Source organism: Zingiber officinale, chromosome 11B, assembly GCF_018446385.1.
Source record: "Zingiber officinale cultivar Zhangliang chromosome 11B, Zo_v1.1, whole genome shotgun sequence".
NCBI lineage: Eukaryota > Viridiplantae > Streptophyta > Magnoliopsida > Zingiberales > Zingiberaceae > Zingiber > Zingiber officinale.
Window position 1 is genome coordinate 33,874,169 of NC_056007.1, and position 7,731 is coordinate 33,881,899.

The window sequence follows — 7,731 nt, forward strand, 5'->3', positions numbered from 1 at the left end:
TGCATCCTTTTAACCCCATGATCTTTACCAAATCTTTCCAATGTGGGACTTTGATTGAAACCCAATAATCCTCCCCTCAAACGAAGGACCACAATTACTCTCATAGTCCGGGCCTCCCCGCGAGCATCCGGTCATCCTGACCTGCCTGGGCCTCCCTGCAAGCATTCGTGTTCGGTCATCTTGACCTACTTCGGACCTACCTGCGAGCATCCGGCCACCCTGACCTACTCGCCTCACCGCAAGTACCCGGTCACCCTGACCTGCTCCAGACCCCCCTTGGCAAGTACTCGGTCATCCAGACTTGCTTCGGGCCTCCCCGTGAGCATCCGGTCACCCTGACCTACTTGCCCCCTGCAAGTATTCAGTCACCTTGACCTGCTCCAAGCCTCCCCGCCAGCATCCGCGCTCGGTCACCTTGACCTACTCCGAGCATACCTGCGAGCATCCGTCCACCCTGACCTACTCGCCTCACCGCAAGTACCTGGTCACCCTGACCTGCTCCAGGCCCCCCCCTCCCCCCCGCCCCGCGAGTATCTGGTCACCCTTGACCTGCTTCAGGCCTCCCTGCGAGCATCTGGTCACCTGACCTACTTGCTTCCGCACAAGTATCCGATCACCCTGACCTACTCCAAGCCTCCCACGAACATCCGGTCACCCTGACCTACTCCGGACCCACCCTCAACTTCGTTCAAGGCCGCCCCACATGGCATTTGGTTCATACCATGGCTCTGATACCATTTGTTGTGCCCAAAGGATGCTCACATATCTCCACAATGGCATGATATTATCCACTTTGGGCCTAGCCCCTCATGGCATTGCTTTTGGGCTCTACCCAAAAGGCCTCATTTCAATGGAGATATCTTGCATCCTTTTAACCTCATGATCTTTACCAAATCTTTCCAATGTGGGACTTTGATTGAAACCCAACAAGACACATAAAATAAAAGAGAATTTATTATTTTACTATATAATTATAGAAGTGTGATATTACAGGTCCAAAATCAGTTCAAAATCAGATTATTTTTAAGTAAAAAAGCTCTATTAATTCAGCGGGATCTATAAAAGTACCGAAATAGCTAATGATATATTATTTCATAGGTTACATTTATTGATAAAGTAAAGCATGTATACGACTTCACAAGTTTTGTATTTGGCGAGGTAAATATTTAATTTTACTTCTGCATAATTTAACTTGGTTGAAGTATTTTGTGTTATATTGCTTCATCGTAGTGTCGACGTAATAGAGCATATTTTATTACAACAAAAATTTTAATTTAGCAAAGTAATTTATACGAACGACTTTATAAATTTGATCAATGATGAAGTAAATAGTTTCTTTAACTACGCTGCTATTTAAATTTTTCGAAATCTTTTGTATTATATTACTCTACCATTTATTCATAGTATCAAAGTAATTAACCATATTTTGCTTAGATGAGACAACATCACATAACTGAGAAAGGTAGTCTGTGATGTGGTGGTGTGCCTTGCCCATGCTTAGATATGTCATGGCCGAAAAAGGTGCTTGCCTGCTCTGCCCAAGGATTCTCTCTTGGATCGATGAAGAAGGCAGAGAGAGCATGATGCAAGATTGGTAGGTGACTGAAGAAGAAAGTGATGACAGAGGAGATCAAAAAGGCAAGGAGGAGGAGGAGGAGGAGGAGGCGGAACAGCCAGGTAAACCCTAAGCGCGGAGATATCTAACGGAGGAGGCAATGAAAAGACAATCAAAAATAGATTGGGCTTTGAACAACATGGAATGATAGGTGAAGTGCTTTAATTTCAGCAAAAAAAGCAAGTACTTAGGGTTTTAGCATAGGATAGGTGGAAATAGCTAAATCGATTTAATAGGATAAAAGTATTTGAACAGATTTAAACTTATTACTTCAGCACTTCGATATATCAATTTAATTTTGAAACTTATTATTTCATCAAATATATATTACAAAATAAAATGTCAGATAAAATTAGAAGTGATGCCTGTATTTTTAAATCTATGAAATCTAAAATGGTATTTACTACATCAAATTTATTACCAAAGTTGATTATCATATATATTACTTCGTAATTACAAATTTCCGAAGTAAACATTGACAAAGTATATCAATAAAATTCACATAGTGATATTTTCTAATACAAATAAAGAAACTAACAGTTGGTGCATAAAAAATATATATTTACCAAACCATATATCTAATTTGTATATTACTCAAAAAGTGTATCCATTTTAGAATTGATTAAATCAGGTTATCCTTTCAATTTTCTTTCCCATAATACCCTCTTCCTTTTTATTTTATTTCTTTTAAAAAAAACTTAATCTCCCAGCCCTCCTTTTTCATCTACGTTTCCTCCATCATCTGAGCACCGATGGCGACTGTCTGTTATCGTCCCTTCACCTCCGCCTAGAAGTGCAAAGAGACACAACAAGTCAACAAAAGTTTAAGATCAAGATTGAGCTTTGGAGCAATTTGTAGTGTTCAACTTTGTCAATATTAAAAGGGGCACTGGAGGTGATCTTTCCTCATTATTCTATCCCAACTTTATTCACTCTTTTCATGATCCCTACGCTATTGTGTTGCTTTTTTTTTGTTTTTATTTTTCAGCATTTGGCAACTCCTAGCACAATAGTGTCGATGTGTCTCCGGTGGCAAAGTAAGTTTTTTTTATTTTAGATTAAAGATATGATCTTTGTGTGTTTTAGTGTGATTTTATTTTTTATGACTAATAGCTGTTTAATGAAATGCTAAGGTAGATAATGATAGTGAAAACTTGTCAAGATGAAGATGAAGGAGGATGGGTGGGAAATTAGATTTTTTTTTTAAAGGAAAAAATAAGACTATGTATAAATTTGATCAAACTTACTTAATAGTATATATATTAAATTTACACTATGGGTTTATGTTACTGGTTCTTCATGAGTAATGAACTATCGATAATTTCACATATACCTAAAATATATGTAATTTTTCATAAGTTTATCTATATGATATTCATGAAAAGAAAATAATTAATTTTCCATATGCAAATTATCATTTTATTTTTAATTTTTTTAATTTTTCTTGTATTGATTATGAATTTTTCTATTAAACTATTTCTAACTTCTTTATACTTTCATTATCTTTTTTATATTTCTAGGTTTGATCTTTGGCTGTTGAATCTGTACGAGCATACCAAGTAGGACCACTTAGGTATCTAGGAATAATTTAGGATACTTGAAAATATTAGAGAACTTAATTTTTGATTGGATGATATAGAGAATTTTGCCCTTTTTAGCCAATATAATCGCAAACATATTAGTTTGTCAGGGATCTTGAAGAGGAATATTCATAATATTTTATTTTTTTTATTGTCTGCATAATTGTTATTAATATATATTGCTAATTGTTACTTTGTCTAAATTATTGTGTTCTTCTTGTATGTTATTGTGTTGGTAAAATTTACACTAATAATCTAACTCAGATTTTGATGAATGACAAGAAGTTTAAAGTTAGAGTATTTTATGGTCTAATTGTTTTACCAAGTGTGCAGGAGTTGACTGATATGAAGGACCTGATACTAGGCTGAAATCCAATTAGGTCTGCGAGACCCGATGGCTGGTGGGAAGTCCAAATAGGTCCGTAGGGCCCAATATCTGGTGGAAAGTCCGGTTGGATCAATCCGCGGGACCTGACAACTGGCCGAAATATAGTTGAGTCTGTAGACCTGACAACTGGCAGGAAGACTTGGTGGATCAAAGATAAGTCAAGCGACTACAAGTGATAAGTGAAGGTAAGCAACTGGAAGAGAAATCTAGTGAGGATTTATTCTCGGTTGAGGGAACTGAAGGAGTCGATCCAACTTAAGCCCATTTAGAAAACCTAAATTGAGACCTTGACTAGATCTTGATCTCGGGGAGAGAGGATCTAATTACTACTCTTAGTCTATTGTGTTGTGCCTACTCTTATCAGAGCAGATATGACTCTGAATTGGTGCAACCACAAATCAGGAACTTTTAAGTTTTTTTTTTTCATTTCTATTTTGATTTTTGAGTTTTTTTTTATATAATCCAAACTGGTACAATTATCTCTTTGGATAAATTTTTCAGTTGCAAATTACTCTGAATTGGTATAACACCAATTGAGTCTTAATATATTTATTTTCTCCTACACTGCTAATCCAAGACCTAGTCTTGGGACTTCTCTTCTCTTCCTCTTTGTGTGCAAGGTTTCTTAAATGACCCAAAATGAGGGATACAACACTGTTTGTCCTCCCCTCTGTAATGGGAACGATTTCCCATATAGAAAAAGTGGATAGAGGTGTACCTAAACACCGACATCGATCAATGGTTCACAATTCGATGAGGATCCCGGGCACCGATTGACGAAGCAATAAAAGTACTGATTAAACCAGAAAGATGGAATCCAGAAGATAAGAAAAAAAATCCTAGATCAACTTCAAGGCAACGAACACTATCAGTGTGGACTTACTAAGGAAGAACTGAACTGCATCGACCCATTCGAGAATGCTAAGGAGCTCTAGGATAAACTATTAAACTACACGAAGGCACAAGAGATGCAAAGGTAACGAAGTGTGACTTGTTGTTAAATAATCTTTTTAACATTAAAATGCAGGATGGAGAAATAGCTACTTAGTTGCACGCAAAAATCAAGGACATTCTCAACGAGCTCCACCTAATCAGTCACCAACTGGAGAAAAAAGATGTAATCAGGTATGCTTTAAATTCTTTTCCTCGAAATACAATGTGGGCATCCATAGTAGATGCCTATAAAGTTTTGAGGAACTTAAAAAAATTAAAATTAGATGAGTTATTTTGTGAACTTTAACTCTATGAATAGACTAACTCAAAGCAAGTCAAAAAAGGTATTGCACTTTTTACAGGTCCCTCAAAAGAATACCAAAGGGGGAGGGTAAGGGTTAATGTAAAAATCCAACAAACAAAACAAATGTAAAACAAACTAAGATCATTTGTTTACTTTTTACATATTGTCTCAATATTATTTTTTTTTCTAACTTTAACCCAGGTTGTCATTACATCAAAAAAGGGGGTGATTGTTAATATAATTTATATTAATGATCTAACTCAGGTTTTGATGAATGACAAGGGATTTAAAGTTAGACTGATTTGTACTAGGGGAGTGAATAACTCATTGTGCTTCAGTTGCTTGCTTCATGATGATGATGCGCAGCAAAAAGAACACGAAACAATAATACAATGCTAACACGTAGATTTACTTAGTATCCACCTCAAGATGAGGTGACTAATCCAAAAATCCACACACACGACGCTCACTCCACTATGAAAAAGCTCCTTCTCGATAACTACCGGAGGTGGAGAAACCTTGTACAAGCTCACACAATAAGAGACAACTCTAAGCAAGAAATAAATACAAAAGTGTACAAAGTAAAAACCTCTTCTTGCTTGATCTCTTGTTGATGAAGATGTCTCTGGACTAGCTGGAAAGTGCAACAACACTTATCTTCCACACTTGAAGTCCGGCGAACAGTAGTAGTGAAGAATCGTGTAAGCGTTGTTGAGAAGAAAGCTCGCCACGGTCTTTATACTGTGCACTTTTAGGGTTCCCAATCGATTGGGCTTGCTCTCAATCGATTGCCACATTAGATCATAGCAATCTTAGCTGTTTAAAACCTGTATCCAGCGTAATGGTCATTTCCTAATCGATCGACTGATCAATTAGGGAGGCTAAATGGATCAGCTGATCGATTCAGCCTTCTTCTGTGCTTCTCGCGACCGCAAGAGAAACTGGCCCCAATCGATCGGCTGATCGATAGGCGGTGCCCAATCGATCGGCTGAACGATTGACCACCACCTTGACTTGCTCAAACCAAGCATAAAGGGTCCACAAATCTAATATCCGATCAATCGTGACATATTGGATCTCCTCATGCCCAGCATTCGGTCAACCATGACCTACTGAGACTCCTTCACCAAGTGTCTGGTCAACCCTTTGACCCACTTGGACTTTTCTCCTCGTGCTAAGTGTCTAGTCAACCTTGATCCACTTGGACTTACTGTCTCGTGCCAAGTGTTCAGTCCTCCATGACCCACTTAGACTTTCACCAGATGTCTGATCACCCTTGACCCATCTGGATTTCCTTGTGCCAAGTATCCGGTCAATCTTTTGACCTACTTGGACTTCTTAACACCAAGTGTCTAGGCAACCTTGACCCACATAGATCTCCACGTGCCTGGCTTCATTCATCAGGTCTTTCCTTCTGCCTAGCTTCACTCATTAGGGTTTTCCTTCTGCCTAACTTCACCCACTAGAGCTTTCCATCTGCCTGGCTGCACTCACCAGGACTTTCACCTAGCTTCACTCACTAGGGTTTTTACTTGGCTTCACTCACTAGGATTTTCCCAATGTCCGACTTCACTCACTAGGACATTCCTTATTCCTAGCTTCACTCACTAGCTCTTTCCATCTGCCTGGCTTCACTCACTAGGACTTTCACCTGCCTAGCTTCACTCACTAGGTCTTTCACCTGACCTCACTCATTAGGATTTTTCAACTGCTACCTTCACTCACTAGATCTTTCACCTGACTTCACTCACTAAGATTTTTCCTTGCCTAACATCCAGTTAGAACTTTCCCAGTTAAGTATCCGGTCAACCTTGACCTACTTGACTCTTCTTCACATCTAACTGATCAGTCCTTGACCAAAGGGGAATTGTATCAATAATCTCTCCAATCGAACGATTACATCTGAAATATCCATGTATTATCAAACATTGAAACCCAAATATATCGACTCAAGTTTGAGTCAACTCAAACTTAGTCAACCAGGTCAACCTGACCCAGGGGATATTACACCAACATGGACCTGACACCAAGCTGAAATCTAGCTATATCCGTGGGACCTGATAGCTGGTGGAAAGTCCAGATAGGTTCGCGGGGCCCGATATATGGTGGAAAGTCAGGTTAGGTATGCGGGACCTGACAACCGGTCAAAATCTAGTTAGGTATGTGGACCTAACCATTGATGGGAAGACCTGGTGGGTCAAAGGAAAGTCAAGTGACTGCAAGTGGTAAGTGAAGGTAAGCAAATAAAGGAGAGATCGAGTGAGGACGCATTTCCGATTGAGGGCAATGTATGCATCGGTCCAACTTAGGTCCATTTGAAAAACCTAAGTTGAGACATTGAGTAGATCCTGGTCTTAGAGAGATAGGATATAATTAATACTCTTATTTTATTGTGTTGTGCTAACTCTATTTTATAGGGTAAATATATTTTCTATTGATAGGACTAACCCTTTTGCAAGGAAGAAACTGCTGAAGAAAAGGGGAGTTCGGGCACCTAGAAGGGATCTGGGCACCCGGAGCTGGTCCCGACACCTGGACCAGGTCGCCCGACCGGGTGCCATAGGCATCTAGGCTGTCCGGGCGCTTGGAGTCGGACCAAGTACCTGGGTCCGAAAACTCATCCAGAAGTTGAGGTGGAGCACGTCGACTGGCTTGGTCTAGGTGCCCGGAGGGGTTTCGGGCACCCGAAATGGGTCAATATAAAGGGCTTTAACTAGGAGCTTCGCAACAACAGCTACTACGACTTTCATATTCAAGTGATGCTCTGAAAAGGCTCTGAGAACACTGAAAGACTGCTCCAAATCTCAAGGAACGCGAGACTTCATTTTTTTCTATTTGTCGGTAACTTTATTATTTGCAGTTCTTTTACTCAACTTATAAAATATAGAGCCCAGATAATAATTAAATATTA